The sequence below is a fragment of the Neodiprion pinetum genome, chromosome 6 (assembly GCF_021155775.2).
Source record: "Neodiprion pinetum isolate iyNeoPine1 chromosome 6, iyNeoPine1.2, whole genome shotgun sequence".
Classification (NCBI taxonomy): domain Eukaryota; kingdom Metazoa; phylum Arthropoda; class Insecta; order Hymenoptera; family Diprionidae; genus Neodiprion; species Neodiprion pinetum.
The window spans coordinates 10,373,284-10,392,076 of record NC_060237.1 but is presented as its reverse complement, the minus strand read 5'-3'; the positions used below and the strand labels follow the sequence as shown (position 1 = coordinate 10,392,076).

The 18,793-nt window shown below is 41.9% G+C and overlaps 1 long non-coding RNA gene across 2 annotated transcripts in view; it reads right to left on the bottom strand.

Moving 5' to 3' along the window:
- Positions 1-18,793, bottom strand: part of LOC124222194 (uncharacterized) — a 69,128-nt gene that overhangs the window by 25,518 nt on the left and 24,817 nt on the right. The window contains exons 2-4 of one of the 2 annotated variants that reach the window (XR_011177358.1): positions 18,010-18,122; positions 16,824-16,892; positions 2,984-3,083 (exon numbers count right to left, since the gene is read on the bottom strand). This is a non-coding gene — a long non-coding RNA (uncharacterized lncRNA). Of the gene's footprint in view, positions 1-2,983; positions 3,084-16,823; positions 16,893-18,009; positions 18,123-18,793 lie in introns of those variants that run through there. The other variant, XR_006883969.2, reaches the window with a different exon arrangement.

The window sequence follows — 18,793 nt, the reverse complement described above, 5'->3', positions numbered from 1 at the left end:
TGTTCCTCTTATCGATGTGGTCAATTAACTGTTATTCGTACACTGGTTATAAAAACTGTTGATCACGAAGGTGGATAAATTCGGTGTTAAATTCGAGAGTAGAATGAACGACCGGCCCGAAGCTGATTAAGAACTTGGTTACAAGGCTTGATTAGGCTATAAAGTGAAATCAATAATTAGCGAAGAATGCCTATCGAGGCAGTATCCACTCGTGCATGGAACCCAAGTTGCCGTTCCACAGGCGCTTATGACCGTGACCAATTTACCCTTCGGCAAAAGCCTTGACGCCTTTTCCAAAGGAATTTTGGAGTGAGCAGGAAATCGCCCGGCACGCGATCTAAGTGCACCATTTGCGGCTGATAGCTGTACTTTGCTCTAAGCGCCAGGATTTACCATTTCCCATCTCAAATCGCCTATATAGCAATTCTAATGACCCGTGAACCGATTCTGCTACCTCATAAATTTTCAAGATTTTACCATCCATGAGCCGCAGTAACGCATCCATTGTACTTCAAAGTACCGTATTAAAGCTTGGCCAAGAAATTTAAACAAAATGAGAAGCTTCATTTTTAACGGTATTTTATAACTTTTTTTTTTTACTTCCAGTGCTCGATTATCGATTTATACATTCTGGGTGAAATTGTGTAATAGTATACGCTGGTGGTAAATTCATTCGATTGTATGAAAAATGTTTGCTTTGTTTATTTATTGACAGGTAGGTTAGTGAACGTTATTTTTCATATAAAAATGATAAATCGACTACAGTTTAGTTGGAGAATAAAAAGCTGAATAAGTAGCTTATTATTTTGCTTTCAGAAAGTTTATTCTATTTGACATACGAAATTTTTTTACTGACTATTATTATTACTGCACTGTGATACATGAATTTTTTTCCTTTTTTTTATCTAGATTACAGATTTTTCAGTTAATATTAAATATTGTCGAAAAATTTTGTCGTATTCGTCTAGGACTGTTTGCTTCGTTTTAGATTGAATGCGAGTAGTGTAAATAATCGTAATGCGATAAAGTAGAATATGATGATTACACTTTGGGAATAATGAACGGTTCGATCCGATACCTTAGTACGGAATTTCGCCAGAGCGCAGCAGCACCGGCTGCACTATTTTAGCACGGAAATCAACCCTCGGTTCGGTGAATAGTACGGGGTTGTAATCTGGTCTAGACGAGTTCCGAACCGCGATACCTGCGGAGCGTGTTCCCTGCGCGAAGGGTAAGTGCACGGGTATCGTCAATAAGATATCCTGAAATCCCTACAGCGATATGCCTGCGAAACCTGGGGTAATTAATTTTTCTTCATTTTCTCTTGTCCATTTATTTTCCCCAAACTCTGTTCTCAAATGGTATTTAATTAAAAAGATAAGCTGCAGGAAATTGAAAAAGTTCCCGCCATTAGCCGAGTCCTCATGAGAGGATTAATTAAATGATAACACTATACATATTCGTTCGTGGATTAACGTTCGTGAAGTACAATTCTACGGCGTAATATAAAATTGTAAAGTCCGTTCGTACTCGGGCGTAAACTCGATACGTAATCCGACTGTCTTGAAAACCCAGCTCTCAGCTTCAACGAGTCACAATTCGTTTTGATGCTGTACCTATTTTATACACCTACCTCGGAATATTCCACGGTTGACAAGACATTTCTTGATTTCAAATTTTTGCATTAAAATTCATGCATTATACATTTAACGTATTGCGAGTTGTTCCTGAATTTTTATATTATGTATTACATTGTTCAGAACGATAAATCTTCAAGTGATATTGAACGAAGTTGAGTGTCGGGTTAACTAATTGTTCATCGAAGAGTATCTCCACATAAAAATAGTTTTCAATTTATAATTGATTAGATCATAATTTGAATTTGAAACAAAATCCATGTTTTTAAGGAAAAATTTATTGTATTTTAAATTTCTTGTATCTGGATGTGAGAATATAACTAATTGTTCAATGCCATCACTTACCAAATAAGATGCAAGATAATTTGAAAAATTTAACCTCCCGAGATCAATCAAGTTCCTAATTTCTTTGGCTCCAGAGAAAAATCGAGAATTCATTAACAGTGACAACTGGCGACCATCGGTTATATCAGTGCTTTGTCTCACGATCAGTGAAAGAACGGAAACTAGAAATTTTGCAATACAAAAAATTCTGCTTACACGGGAATTATGTTCAAAATTACGAATTTTTCTTATATTCACCCGCAGATTAGATACTTCATCCTATATGCCGAAAAGAAGAATAATATCGTGTTTTGAATACGAATCGATTCTAATGTTATAAAAAAATTTTCTATAACCTACAAATTTCTTTCACATAAAGCGTATTAAATTAAAAACAAATATTTGATGTCAGATCGTTGGATCGTTCGCGTTAAAACTATTCAACAGGTTTGATTGAAGTATTTAAATTTTGTCAAAACCAATGGACACGGAACTGTCCAGCCGTATTACACGCGATTCGTATAATCATGTCGAGTTAGGATACGAATTGCATGAAACAGGACTCCTATCGGGTGAATCAAAGGATATTGCTACAACTTTCGATCTGGGATTGCGGTTCGATACCGCGGACGTAGGCGGGTTTAAGGCGGGCGTTAAGGTAGAAGGTACGCACGCAGAGGTCGAGGGCTTATCTTTCGGTGTTGCCTCGGTAAAGTATTTCTGGAAACGAGCCGCAGGCAGGCCTTAGGAACGTAATTAATATTTATTCCATCCCCCGTTCGTGCAGGGGAATCCCGTCCCCACCCTCCCTACCTGCCGCGGCACCGCGTCCCGGTTTTCCCATTCCCTCTTTCTCCTCGATCCAGAATTCCGCCTCGCCATAGAGGGGGCTCTCTCTAAAATCCCAGCTCGCTCCTTGTAAAATCTAATATCTGAGGAGGCAGCGGGCGGCGAGGTGAGTCTCGGGACTCCGGCGCTTCGAAGGCAGCGTGAGTATTCAACCCCTGTTTTCCCGGGCGTTCAAGGGGCGGAGTCAAGACGCTGAGCTTCGTCGAATAGCGGCGCAAGCTCGCGAGCATCGCGTACCGGGATTGGCGGAGAGCTTTCTTAGAACCTACCCACCTGGAAAAAAAAATTGAATAAAAAATTGTTATCCACCGACGCTATTGGCCCCCGAGTTTTCTTCGCTTTTCCGAACCTTTAAGGGGCCAATGGCGCGCTTAAAGCTTCCTCGAGAAATCGATAAGTTGGAGCAAGCAAAGCAACGCGCCTCAGGCTGCATCCGTATTACCGCACATATAAGTACTCTACGCCCGAGCGTCCGTCGATCCCTTGCACCCACGTGACGTCGCGTAGGTTTCACCCTTCACCGATCACGCGAACCTCTCGGCAGGACTGTTTTTTATCCCCTCTACGGAATCGAGTCTCGCACTCCGAGGGGTACGAGGGGCTGGAAAATAGAAGGGGTACGTCGCGCGTAGCCTGGTTCCGGTTTCATTTCAAGTTTCCTCCCGTAAGACAAGATGAGACAAGGCGAGTGAACCCTTTGATAATGCTCAGGCATCCCACTTCGACGAGACTCGCTGCACGACCGTTCAATTTCTCGTCTTCATTATCGGGCCTCGAAGGCACGGGCCAATAATGGCGAAATATAATTCCACCGTCGGCGAAGGGGAACGACCTCTGCGAACCTGCACGCCTTCGTATTAGTCAGACGCAAACTTTACACTGAGTTTGCGATTAAAAAATGTCCACTAATTAAGATCGGGTGCGGCCATTTCACGTTTGAGATTTGGTCGAAAAATTCTTTACGCAAAAACATGCTCGTCAGAAAATAAACCCTTCATTTCTTAACGACTTTTTCGACCAATCCGACCCGCAATGTACTCAAATTTGTTACTTCAACAGCGCCTATTCACCAAAATCTGATGATGATCGGAAAAATCTAGTGAAATATAACAAAATATTTGATGACTTATAGTAGTTATAGGCAATCTTAAATGTAACCTGTGTTTTTATGAAATCTTCATCTTTGGCTGCGGTTTAAAAATTTGGTTGTATCGGACTAGATGTTTCTAAATTGTAAGCATCAGAAAACGGGCATTGCTGAAATAGCCTAGTTTATCATATCTCAAACGATATTGAGCGAAAAAAAATGTTTAAAAATTATTGGCTCGTTTCTTAAGAAGTTGGTTTTCCATTAAAAGACAAATTTGATGCGTGAACTTCAGATCTTGATCAAGACCTCGTAAAAGTCCCCATAGCATATATTCTTTTTATCATATTCGAATGGACACTTTTAGCGGAGAAACGTGCGAGGGAATTTTCACGAGATTCGGTAATCCGAGGATAGCAACGACTTTGTTCCAATTAGTCTTCAGACGGCGGGATTCGGGCGCCCGTTGAATCTCCGAAATCCATCAAGGGGCGCCGCATTTGAACAGACAATGGGAAGAGACGCAGAGTCCGCAGACACTCGAGTCGATTACATCCGGGCACTTCGTTCTCGCCTTTGAGACGTCGAGTTGATGGCGAAACCTGATATGAAAAACTGACATTCCGAGGAATAATTTAATCACAAGCAAAGGCGTGTGAGACGTCTGACTTCCTACTGCAAAAGTCGAGCGTTAATCGAGCGAGAAATGGCGACGCGTCATGTATTTTTGCACGCGTCAATGCTCACCCCTGCATGTTGTATACCTACATTACCAGCCACGTACGGTTTGGCGCGTTGACAATTTCGGCCAAAATTCTAATTTCAGTTATGCCTGCAGGTAATTGCAGGCAACCCGATTAAACGCGTGGACGTCCCTGCGCCGTACACCGAATATTTGGAGAGCGTCAAATATTACCGTAAGTGGCCGCAACCAATCGAAAATCAAGGTTAGGCTAGGTGTAATCACGATCAAGTGGATAATTCAACGCTCAAACACTGCAACAGCACGGAGATGTTGCAGGTACAATTTTACCCAACGTTTCTTCCTTTCTCGTACAGAAAGAATCGGCGCGTACTTTTGATTAGCTTTCCATGCCAGTTTTTACGTTGCGCGGAAAGTTTTCGACACCATCTTTTTAAGATTATTATCCGTAAAACACGTTCATAAACAAAATTCTTTGGAAAAAGATGCGCTATAATCGAACGAAATCAATAATCGACTCATGAACTGGTCAACGGATTTAAAAATATTTTGAACAACTCTTCAGCTATTGAAGAATCAACTTTGCGAAATTATTTGGCAGAAGAATTGAAAAGTCACGTTCTGTCGCGTATGATAGTTCTTAGGTGCAATGTGGATATCGGAAATTTGCAAAAGCGAGAACGGCATTTTAACGTGAATATGATTTTTTAGAAGATTGAAAATCATAATCAAAGGCACACGTTTCAATGACGAAAGATTGTCAGAACGGAAGAAAAAAGTTGTATATTTGAACGGAATTTATAACCGACACAGTGATACTTAAATATTAATGAATATTCTACATAATACCTACTGAATTGCAGTAATTTCGACTTTGAGGATAGGTAGACTGGAGCCGACTTCGGATCGAATCAAGAATGCAATAACCAAACTGATGTAATTACGGGCAATAATCGAGAAACGCGACACTTTCAAAGTACATTAACGTCAATTTCCATCTAACCTCTCGTGCTCCTCAGTGTTTAGCGAGAACTTACTTCGAGTCTAAGTTGTGTTACTGGCTGCAAGAGGGGCTGGCTGGATGCTTTCGAGGCGAGAGAGGAAGAGGAAACTCGGATAGAACCAGAGGGACAGAAACAGCGAGGGTAAGAGAGGCGACCTGGCATTATTAATGTTACAAGACACGTGAACCGAGTGAGTGACTGAGCGAATAGCAAGGCATACGCTTCACCGTCCATGATTGTCTCATTGTTTAACACGGAGTTAAGGCACTAGTCGAGAGAGTCTCTCTGCGAATGCACCTTCGTTGCGCAAAAAGCGCGGTAAGTCCTTGGTTGCAAAAACACCCAAGAATCGTTGAAATTCGAAAAGAAATTCGATGGGCGGAAACGTATATCTATGTTTTTGTTCAGCTTGTATCGTATGATTCCGCGGGGCTTTTGCTAAACACCGTTCGCAATCCGAACCGACAGATTGCCGAATCCCTTTTCGCTTGATATTCGCTGGAGGCGCGCCAACACCCCGTAAATTTATTTTTAATCCGCGGCCCGGGTCTGATTGGTACTGCTGCTATCCTATATCCTCGGTGAATCCATTCCAATCCCGCGGTATCAAACAACATTTTTTTTTTTTTTTCCGAAGATGAAATAAAAACGCGCGCTCGATCCGAAGGGTGTGATTGAATCCGTTATAGTCAGTGGTCGGACAAAACCACGGAATTGTTCAATCGTGGCTCGACGATTCAAATTACCGCAGACCATGCTGGACCCACGTGTTGAACGTCCATCATTGAACCCTAATGACACCTGAAGCTCAGAGGCTTAGCTTGATGCCTGGTGCGATGTTGAAAAATTCACGATCGAATGTGTAGGTAGAACCTGATGTCGGAATACTTCGTGTTTGATCATATGCATGAGCCATTTGTAAGGATTTAGGAGCGAACAGATGCAATCGGGATACGTGCGAAGGAAAGAAGTTTCCCACCAAGCAGAGGTGAAGAAGAAATTTATGAACACCATTTCCGAATCCTGTTTTGGTATTCTTCGCGTTTCCTGAGATGGGTGCAGGTTTGAATTCTCCGTGAAAGAAGGGTAAAGAAAGAAAGAAACACTGATGCCAACCGCGAACCAGAATCAGAACCCAGAACCTAGTTGTGCCAGGGTGCCGTGAGAGCCATATCTCGATATACTTGTTTCCATCAGCGATTCCCCCCCCCCCCCCCCCCCCTCCCCCTCCCCCTCCCTGGGTAATTGAAAATCATGTACAAGTTCCTCGCGTAACTGGATCGCCGGCAGGTTTACTGTTCCCGTCTGTCACTGCGAAACGGACGGGGTTGAGTGGAATGGGGCTGGGGAAGACTGACCAGCGGTCAAGCGTTGGGAAAAGGGGAAACTTATATCTCTAAGGAACAAGTTTTGAGAAAATCGTACAGAGAAACGGTACGGAGAACGAAACTACTTTCAGTGCACGAAGTCAAACCGGATATTTATTTTCAAGTTGGTAAAACGAGGGGTGTTCTTTACAACGTTGGTCGATTCTTCATACTCACAGTAGCTTTCTGCATTTGATGTCAGAATATGCTGTACAATCTGGCTAGACGCGAGGGTGCAAGTCTTATTGTTAGATTTTCGGTTTTGATTGGGACTTTGAGCTCGAATGTCAGTTGCATTGTGCAGAGTGAAACAAAGACTTGGTGCGATTTGCTCGAGTGAGAAAAACGAGAAGCAGCTAGTGAGAGTGCGGACAGAAGTGATCAAACCTTAAACTACCGGTACATTAGAATAAGTCGCAGCATTGCAAAGTGTCAGACTGCATTCTGAGGGATCAGCATAAATTTGGTCGGTTAATACGCTATCATCAATAATTTTCTAACTTGCGAGCGGAGCCAATTTATAGGGAGGCTGGCAGGTCGGACTCCTTAAACTAATATTATAATCCAAACTGACATCAAGCCATGCCTATGGTTAAAACCAGCGTCTGACAACTATTGTCCGTAGATATAACCGAAGGTATATCGCAGGTGGAAGTGGGCAACGATATTCGCCGGTATTTTTTCTCCAATAAATTTGACGGGATGAGGGGAACACGAGGGAACTGAAAAATCCACCCCCGGTGGTTTCACGTCGATACCACTATGCGGGGGAATATTTTTCCCCAGGCATAAACAACACAGCCACCTTTCCTAGTATGCTAATAAAACGGATCTTATAGAGAGAAGACGCCATTTTGAATAATGTCGACCAATCAGAACGAGCGAAGCGTCTTGGGGGTGCGCGAGGGTGGAAAGCACCCCCGACTCGGAGCTCTAGCACAAACTACCCTTATATTACACTATGAACCCCCCCTCACCCTCCCCCGTCTACCCATCGCGCTGCCGCCGCCACCCCACCCCCTTGAAACTCCATAACCAGAGATAGAACTAAATTGCTAAAACATTTTCCATTACGAAATCCGCTCTACCGATTGTTATTCCCTGCGAGGGCTTCCCCGTGCCTCGTAAACATTTTTCGCTCGAAACTTCACAATCGCGGAACGATATTACCCTGTAAAGTGTAACGTTCGTAAAATCAAGGATTATACTTCGACCGTACTACTTCAGCCGTTGTTTTCGCCCGTGTGATCAGGGTTTATCTTTACATCGAGTCGTTTTATACAGTTATGGTATTGTTTCCGTGATAAAAACTACAGTATGTACGATTCGTGTGTAATTACGATCGATATTGTCACAACACGATGCGTGTTTTGAATAATATTTGAACTCTGAGTAGCAGTCAGCGAAGGAAACGCATCGAAGAAGCTGACCAGTTAGACATGTGACGCAAACTATCGTCTAGATTTTTGAAATACGTATTACAGGAAAAAAAAACGGGAAGTTAAAAATATCAGGTATCAACGATACGATGGAATAGTTCAAATATTTGAGGCAGAGCAAACGATGTAGTTACTCTAAGACTACGGATTTTTCCTCGTTATATGTCACTCATATTTTTATGTTGAAAAATATGACTTTGTTCTTTAGGAAAAGCTAACAACAAATACGTGGCATCTATATTCTAATGGTTCTAATGGTAATGGTTACTCAGAAACACATTTTAAGGTACCTATACTTGACTTTAATTACTACGCAAGCATATTCCGGGCGATTTTTTTTCCACGTTTGGAACTTTTTTAGAATAATCATAATCTGAAGATTTGTTTCTACTTTCGATTAGTACCGATGTGAAAATTTCATTTTTTTATTTCCTGAGAGAAATGACGCTAACTCACTCATACTTTTATTTACTCTAAATTTTCGTTGCGGGAATAATTTTCTGATAAAATAAAGTGGAACGAACTTCTTCTACAGTAGTTACAGGTACATCGCTTAGATAAATTTGACCCGCTCCGCTACAGTGCCTGGGTCAACCAAACACTCCATTACCACTGGAATCAACAACAGTCGACCCCGACAAACGCCGATACTAATATAGGATCGAGTGGTCCCATCAAGGCAACAGACAAATATAAAATCAAATACTGGTACAACATGTAGGGTCGAAGTTATGAGTAACGTTAACGCGAAAGAACAACGAAAACATCGAGTATATCTTATATCTTTAGGATCACTTCAAAGACGTTTAGTAGGTACGCGTGTTTCGCGTTATTACGGTTTGTCGAATTCTGGACTGATCTTAGGTAGCAAAATAACGATTTTTCATGCAAAATACAGCGTTGCACGAACGTCGGGAATATCGTCACCTTGAGTCAACTTGAGGACACTAGACGCAACTACAATTTCACGTAGGCATAGTATTCGCGACTACTATGGTTGAACAAGACGTACGCGACGTATTTGCGATTCGAATAATGTATTTCTGCATGGGAGGAGGAAATAACTGAACCGAAGCAACGATGACGGTTAGAATTTACGGGCGAAGGTAGAACGTAAACTGTAAGAGCATCAGCTGAGGAGAATCTCTCTGCTGATTACGATGGCTGGGGCTGTCGTCTTAGACACGAAAAGCGGTCTCGAGCTCTCTCGCCCGGTCTCCGCGGTATAGGAAATGTAGGTATTCAGTCGGGGTCTTAAGGGATGGTGTCTCATGTTTCTCATTTCATCATGCAGCGCCCCTTGGAAACCCAACCTAGCACATAGGTGGATGGGCTGTCTTCTGTTGGGTGGCTGTTGGATCTCATACATACATTAACGTCGCTTGTCAAGGGAACCAGGCCTCCTCTCTGAGACTTAAGATATTGCTGGAGACCCGTTCGCCCCCTCCTCCTCCTCCTCCTCCTCCTCCTCCTACTCATCCTCTTCCACTTCCTCTTCCTCTTCCTCTTCCTCAGCCGCTCCCTCTCTTCGGTTCTCCGTTCTCTCTTTACCGTCTCTACTCTAGCCTGTCAGTCTCTCCGGTACCCTCTTCCATTAATTATGAAGCTTTCCAAGGCAAAACGGAAGTGCGTGAGCCCAAAGACTCCAAGATCCTACCCCTCTGAATCGTTCACCAACGTTACCAGGCGTCGGAACCGAGAACCGAGAGCCGAGAACGCTCGCGGCACACCTAAGATCGATTCACGTCACCAAGAATCACTGCGCACTAAATATTTCGGCAATCAATACATGCTGAAAAATCAAAAGAACCTTTTCCCAACAAGAGACTCCTCAAGCTGTCCGTAACGCTCGCAAACATTACCTCTCATCCCGCATAACCCAGACCGGAGTTTTGCGGTCCACGAGTGTCGGAGAGAAAAATCCGAAACCGCAAGTCCGTGCATCGATGTCTCCGTTTTTCCAACGTCGTAACCCGTCGTGGCAGCCTAGCTTCAACTCGTCAGGGTTAAAACTCGAGGATGTACATCGCATGTGCATATATATGTATATATATATTTAAAGCGTGAGGTTGAAAGGCCGGGGTAGAAGTTGCCGAGTTTTTACATATGTATACCTACACACGTAGGTCTAGGGAGTGCGGAGGGTCCCGCAGGATGAGAGTAAGACGGAGGAAAATCGTTACTCACTAGTCGGTGAACCTGGCAAAGGGGCAAGGAGGGGGACGGGAACGGGGGCGGAGGAATAAAGGGACCCGGGCTCCGGATAGAGAGGCGTAGGAGGAGAATAGAGGAAAGTGGAAAAGTGGGGGTAAGATGCGATCCCGGGAAAATGGCTAAAACGCGTCGATATGAGCCTGAGATGCTGCGAGCTAGGCATACACCTAGGTTTAGGTATACGTTATACGTGATTGTACGCGTGTTGGTGGGCTGCCGGCTCTGCCTGCATATACGAATGTGCCGCGTATACTCGGAACCCTACCTTTCCTACGGACAGAAGTATGCCTAAGCCTACGTCCCCCTTTACTGTCTAAAATGAATGCCCGGGGTAAATTGTTGGCAATTGTAAACTTGGTCATTATCCGTGCAGCTTTAAAATCTTTTTAATGAACTTTATGCGGCTCTTAATGACAAATAAACATTTTTATTTTTCCCCCTCATTCTCTAGAATATAAGAATTCATGAGTATCAATGTCACAGTTTTATGAATTAACAAAGAATTATATGATCACGGTCATTCAACCGCAATTTTTCTAATCTTGTTCATTTATAATTAACCGATTTATTTTAGTTTCTAAGAGCTACTGACAAGACAAAAATCCTTTACAGAGCAAAGTGCAAAGAGTACGATCAGAAAACGTAAAAAAGTGTTGACATTCCCTACTTTGACCCTACGTTCACCCTATCAAATAGTGATCTTGAGAAAATGAAATCGGCAATTTGTAAACAGCTAAAGCTACAATTTCCGAACTCACTGGTCAAGTAATGTCCGGTTAATCAGATAACATATGAGTGTAATTTTGTGAAACGTATATAATTTTTGAACTACTGGTAAATTCGAAAAATTAACGACGGAGCCAGGAATCGAACCTGGTATCTAGCGATGCTTTACCGGAGCCTTACTCCACTAGACCACCTAGCCGCCCTGACTCTGATGTCGTTAATTCGTCTCATTACCAGTAAGTTCAAATTTGTTTTCTTGTGCTGTGATAGTATATGTGAATATAGAAAGTGTTCTTCCTCTTCGAGCACATTTGTAAGAATGTCTGTAAGTGTTTACATTTTGGTATCTTACGCTTCTTGGTGCGAAGCTCGTAAGACAGTCAATGACCGTCTAATATTGAAATGCGGATATGCATCATCAACATTAATAATAATCACGAGGTAATTTTCATTTTGTGAAACGTATATAATTTTTGAACTACTGGTAAATTCGAAAAATTAACGACGGAGCCAGGAATCGAACCTGGTATCTAGCGATGCTTTACCGGAGCCTTACTCCACTAGACCACCTAGCCGCCCTGACTCTGATGTCGTTAATTCGTCTCATTACCAGTAAGTTTTTCGAATTTACCAGTAGTTCAAAAATTATATACGTTTCACAAAATGAAAATTACCTCGTGATTATTATTAATGTTGATGATGCATATCCGCATTTCAATATTAGACGGTCATTGACTGTCTTACGAGCTTCGCACCAAGAAGCGTAAGATACCAAAATGTAAACACTTACAGACATTCTTACAAATGTGCTCGAAGAGGAAGAACACTTTCTATATTCACATATACTATCACAGCACAAGAAAACAAATTTGAACTTACTGGTAATGAGACGAATTAACGACATCAGAGTCAGGGCGGCTAGGTGGTCTAGTGGAGTAAGGCTCCGGTAAAGCATCGCTAGATACCAGGTTCGATTCCTGGCTCCGTCGTTAATTTTTCGAATTTACCAGTAGTTCAAAAATTATATACGTTTCACAAAATGAAAATTACCTCGTGATTATTATTAATGTTGATGATGCATATCCGCATTTCAATATTAGACGGTCATTGACTGTCTTACGAGCTTCGCACCAAGAAGCGTAAGATACCAAAATGTAAACACTTACAGACATTCTTACAAATGTGCTCGAAGAGGAAGAACACTTTCTATATTCACATATACTATCACAGCACAAGAAAACAAATTTGAACTTACTGGTAATGAGACGAATTAACGACATCAGAGTCAGGGCGGCTAGGTGGTCTAGTGGAGTAAGGCTCCGGTAAAGCATCGCTAGATACCAGGTTCGATTCCTGGCTCCGTCGTTAATTTTTCGAATTTACCAGTAGTTCAAAAATTATATACGTTTCACAAAATGAAAATTACCTCGTGATTATTATTAATGTTGATGATGCATATCCGCATTTCAATATTAGACGGTCATTGACTGTCTTACGAGCTTCGCACCAAGAAGCGTAAGATACCAAAATGTAAACACTTACAGACATTCTTACAAATGTGCTCGAAGAGGAAGAACACTTTCTATATTCACATATGAGTGTAATATTATTTCTAACAATGTAGCAGAATAATCTTCTAGTCTGGTATTTTTCGAGTCAATCTCGCGTAGGGTAAAAAAATTTTGAGTGGCATAATATGATTTCACTTAAATAAAAAAATGTCAGTATCAATCAAAAATTGGAAAAATTGCGCCAGCAAAATCGTTGTCAACAATTAGAATTACGTGTAGAAGTAAAGTGAAAAATTGATGGTATCATTTTTTTTTTTTCGTTTCATTGTTTCTTCAAATGGCAACGCTTCTCATTAAAATATTTATGAAGCAGTTCAAAAATAAATAACCTATCTTGAAGTCAGAGTTTAGAGATAATGAACACGTGTACCTCGGCTTACGATTGACCTCAGTGAAAATATTGACCGTCATCGATCGAAGGAAATTGGCTTACTTCAAGAGACATAAACGTGGTCCGGTGGTGCGATCTGAACGTTTATACATACCTATATTTATCACAAGGCACCCTGATTGGTGCCGTTTGGGAAAGTTTATATTTCACTGTAAGAAACAAGTAAATAAACAGCATAACTTCGTGCGACTGGAAATAAAAAACGATAGAAACGAAGATTGGTTTTTTAATCGTTTTCGGCCGACAGCACTATTGGATCAGGCAAATTATGCGAGCTGAAAAAGTGAGGTAACTCGACCTTCGGCCAAAGTTAGGAAATCTTGTGAAATATTTTGAAAAAATGAATCTTAACGACCGACGATCACGGCTGAAGCTGAAAGCCAACCAGAAATGTACTTACAAAACTTAAACTGTATACGAATGAGACAAAATTATAGGATGTCAAGGGGAAATATGGAGTCTAAGCAAACAGAACGGAGACGAGGGGAAGGCGAAAATGTATAGAATCCGAGATATGACGAAAGGTCTGATATAAGGGTAAAATCAGCGAGGCAAGCTGGAGAGGACTCGGCCATTTTCTATAAACGCGTCTCGAGGCAAGGCACGGCTGTTTGGAATGGCTCCTTTGATATTTTCGACGTAAGACGCGCAGCGCAGCGGCGTCGGTTGGTTGCTTCAATTTAGATAATTAATGATATGGGGGTCGAGGTAGGGAACGGGGAGGCCAAACGACGGGTTAGATGGTAGTTGCGGGCGACGGGGGTTGAAAGGCGCGGAAGGAGGCTAGTTGCTTTTGCAGTTACCAGGATGGCTGGCTCCGATCCTGAGAGAGCGAACGGGGAAACGAGAGGCGGCCAGGAGAGACGACGATACCGAGCAGGGAGCAGGGTTTTATCTCTAAGGGCTGTTTTGAATGCCAACGCAAGCTTTGCTAGTTCTGCAAGAGAACGCGATGGCTGATAGCGCGGAGAAATTGAATTTACTTCACCCCGAAACACGCCACGCGGGTGTATCTGACATCGGCGCGACGGGGACTGTTTTCCGAAAGGTTCTTCAAACAACCTGGAACCTAGGAATACCGCAAGGACCCGCTCCTATCAGCTACGCAACCTTGCCTTATACATGGCTAGGCATAAGGCATACACTCGGCAACGCCGAGCATCCTACCCCCGAACCTTCTCTAGACTCCTCCCTTTATCCAACAGTTCAATCGCCGATCCATTATTTGTCAAAGTAACGTGAGTGCCAAGAAATGTGGAAAATTGAGAAAAATCCCATTCGGACATTCAGCTAAGGCAATAATGAGGCAATCGAGCGTTAGACTGTCATCAAATTCAGTTATTCATTGCTATAATGAGGTGCGGGATACGGTGGCTCAAACTGGACATGAGGTGTAACTTCGGTTGCCTGTCTCAGGTGCAGGGATCGTTTTATTGTTAAAACAACTCAGGGTGTAAATACGGTCGAACAATTTAACACGCGGTAAAATTATCAGATCCTGAATGATTCCGAGCACCGTTGAAAACTGGTTTTTCGAATTTAAATTACAACGACTATCGTCTTTCGAAAATTAGTAATTGTAGCGTGCAATCTGATTTCCGTACGTTTGTTGAAAATAAATCAACAATTGTGCATTCGTTCCGTTAATACGTCAAGGCATGGGAAAGCTAACTTGGCTTGAGTTTTGACTTCCGTGCTAACGACTTGATTGTACGCTGGGCAGAACTCAAGTTCACGTTAGTCAGGCCGCTGCTGCTCAACAATACCCGTGGTATCGCATTGTCCTTTGTACAACACTTACCATAGTTCTACAACATCCCTAACACTAAACACTTCTCAACAATACGGCAGAAAATCTAATTGCATCGAGTATTTCCATACAGTGACAGAAATTCTGTCAAAGGAAGAGTTTTCCTTATTTTTTTTTTTTTTTTTTCTTCCTCATCATTTCGTCAACATACTTTTAATGGGACATAATCGTCGAGTTCATCGATCTTGTTCTGTTCGAAAATGTCCATCTTGACAGTTTACGACAACAAGAAGTAATTGTAGAAAATAAAACTTACCCCCGAGATATGAGATGTGTCAAATATCAGATGGTTCTGGTGAAAATTTCTACTACCACGAATTTTTACGGGAATTGAAACATTTCGTATTATTTCGTACAAGATAGTAAATGTGCGTAGTTTTTCGTAAGGAATTGTTAATTTATTTAAAAATTGTAGTAGCTTGTAGATATTTTACTGTAAAAATACAAATTTTTATGAAAATTCACAAGTTTTTTATGAGAAACTGTGCATATTTACAATTTCATACGAAAATAATTTTTTGTACAAAATTATACGAAATGTTCCATTTTCCCTAAAAATTCGTAGAAATTATTTTCGTCGAGAATGCCACGGCATAGAAGAAGAATTAAATCCATAGTATGCTCGTCAAAGAACGTTACTTGAGCTGCGACACCATATTCATAACTTTGTTTTTTCTCTTTAAAGTTGTTTCCCAACCATATGATACGAATGTAGGGGTTTTCTCGGTGTCAACGGTCCATGGTTAAAAACATATAGAATGGCCCTTTGGGAGAGGACTCCTCAGACTGGAATATTAATTAACAACAAAACATTACTAATCCATAGGGAAGTTGGTTGAGAATTTAGAGCCTAACGTAAGCAGAACAGCGCAAAAATTAATTTTCATTTAAGAGAAGTCAAAACTGAGAGAAAGATGAAGTGTAAACTTGAGGTCGTAAAGTCATTCTACTTGTTTTCAACTGTGGGTCGTTGACACCGAGGAAACCCCATATTCATAACCACCTGGTAGATGGAAAATGGATATCCGTTTCTCAATGTCAGTAATCAAAGCGATCGGAACGACACTTCGCGTAGCTGCTTCAGGGTCAGACGCAGGACCGAATTCGCCCCTTACGGAAGCAAGGAAATGCCGAAGTGACTACTTACACTTTTACTTTCAAAGGGTGGACTGGAACCTGCCGATGCCACGTTAAACCGGACGCTTGACCGGTATCCCACGATCGATGTGAGCATTGTTTGCGCTCAGAGAAATTCCTTGAGCAGCTACGCACTCTTAGCGCCTGCATCCGGTTTTACCCCGAGCCGTACGAGGGGTGATTTTCCTAATTTTAAATAGTTTCGAAAAGTTTCGAGGGTGAAGGAAAGGTCGGTTCCGAACGCGATATTCGAAAGTCGTAAATTATTCTTCACACGAAACCCTCGTTACGTGCTTAGAAATCATTCATACCTGCGTTTATGCATATGAATGACACAATTGCTCGCTTGCCCGAACAATTCTTAAATCACATGGCAAAAATACCTGCGTCTGTAATCCGTCTCAAGTGAGTGTATAAAACTCGGTTGAACGCGATGAAACGCAAAAAAAAACTTAATTTTTTGAACAACGTTCAACATTTACTCCCGTCATCCGATCATCTTTGTCAATGATTTATCAGAACTTTGAAGCCAGCGTGTAAAAATACAAAGTTGCTTCCACTCACGTTCATTGATCTCTCTCCAGTTACGTTTGCGATCATGTCGGTGATCATCGGACGAATTCAGCAAGGTACCTGAAACCGAAAGAAAATTTACTTTCATTTCGACTCTCCTCCCCGCGAAGGTGAAAATATTTTTTTCTATTTACTTGACTTATTTATTTTAATTTTAAGTCGTCGCAATATGTCGGAAAATTAGCACATTCACCAGTGCAAAAAGTGAGAATATTTTAGAATCGAAATTATTGGCAAGAAAATACAACACGATCTGACACGAAACCCATCGAGCGTAAACAACTCCGTAAACTACAAGTGACAAGGTCATCGGACGTTGCAAGATCATCCCTGTGAAATACAAGTTTGGTAACCCCATCCTAACTCAAGACCAGTCGAAGGTGTCCTCGAGGCGATGACGCGACTCACCATCCGATCAGTGGTCAGTCCAACAGGTTCTCAGAATGTTGACCACTCGCCGTCATAGTTGCACGGTGGGAAACGCATCGAGAAAGCGTCTTGGATTCCGACCTGCCAGGAAAATGAATCAATTTTGTGTATATAGAAACCGGGTGGCACAGCTTCGCGGCTTTCGCCCTCCCCTCGTACCGCCGACTGGTCAGTCCAACAGGTTTTTCAAATTCTAACCACCACGTGATACAGAGTTGCACTGTGGGAATCGCTCGCATCTAAGATCCGGGGTACGTGATACGAAATTGAGCAGTTAGTCGCCGCCGAGACTTCTCGTCAATCGCAGAGGACCTAAGCGCGGCATTTATCGGAATTGAAATTTGTCGAAGAAGCGTTTAAGATCTTGTCTGAAAGTGAGAAAAATTTATATTCCCAAGTGCACGCGATATTGTGATCAGTGAGAGTAACAAACGGGAATTGAAAAAAACGCCACCCTAAAATTCCGGGCTTTTATCTCGCGTTATTACGCAACGATATGCTTGTGAATAATTCATCACGTCGTGAATTCAACGGTGGTAATACACCAGCGTCGGGTTATTTTGATACACTTTTTTTGGCATGGGGTAAATTGGCGCGGGCGTGAAGTTGCTTAACCGCGGGGCTGCCCGACCCCCGCTTTGTTTTAACATTTTAATTGCTTCGTATTTATTCCGTATTACACGCGCTTTTCAAGGGGAAAAGGGAAGTCGGGGTGGAGGGTCGAGGGTAGAAAAAGATAAATACATACCTGGCGGTTAAAAAGTACTTAACGCCGGCCACCAGTGACTAAGTGGTTGAGTGAAAATTTAGCGGAAAAAGTACGTCTGCCGAGGTCGCTGGGGCTCGTTTGTCGGCGTGTACCTACAACAAGACGGGTGAAAGTGAATTAAAACGACACCCTTAATTAATCACCTCACTCGCTGCCTCGTGCTGCGATTAAAACGCAGCGGTGAAAGAAGCCCGAGTTACAGGCATTGAAAAATTAAACATCAAGCAGATGCGGTGGAAAAATATATTGCACGCAATTGATGTTTCTTTTTCTTTCTTACACTAACGTAAGAAAAGATATATGCTCGATTATGAATTACCCATAAAAAAAATTCCATTGAGTTGAAATAAATTTGAATAGAATCAAAAGTAATTGTTAAAGAGATTCATAGGTTTTTAAGTAAAGTCCTTTTATATCAAAAAAATGCAAAATTTAAGAATTTTCTTCCTTCCTGCCAAATTCACAGTTTTTGCAGCTCTTCCGCTAATAACTTTGTCGGAATTTTGAATCCCGTTAATTTACCTTCCGCTAATGTATACTGATCCAAATTGAACTTTGTTAAATGATTTTTCGTACGAAATATCTATCCTTGCCAAATTCGTTGGCTTATTTTATTTGAAAACTTTATTGAAAGTTGTCGAGCGAAGAAATTGTTCAACCTCGGCCAATTCGTCGCCCGCAATAACAAAGATATTTCGAATCTTCCGTTTTATGGGACATCGAAATTCCGCAAGGAGAAATGAATACGGGAAAGGGATCGGAA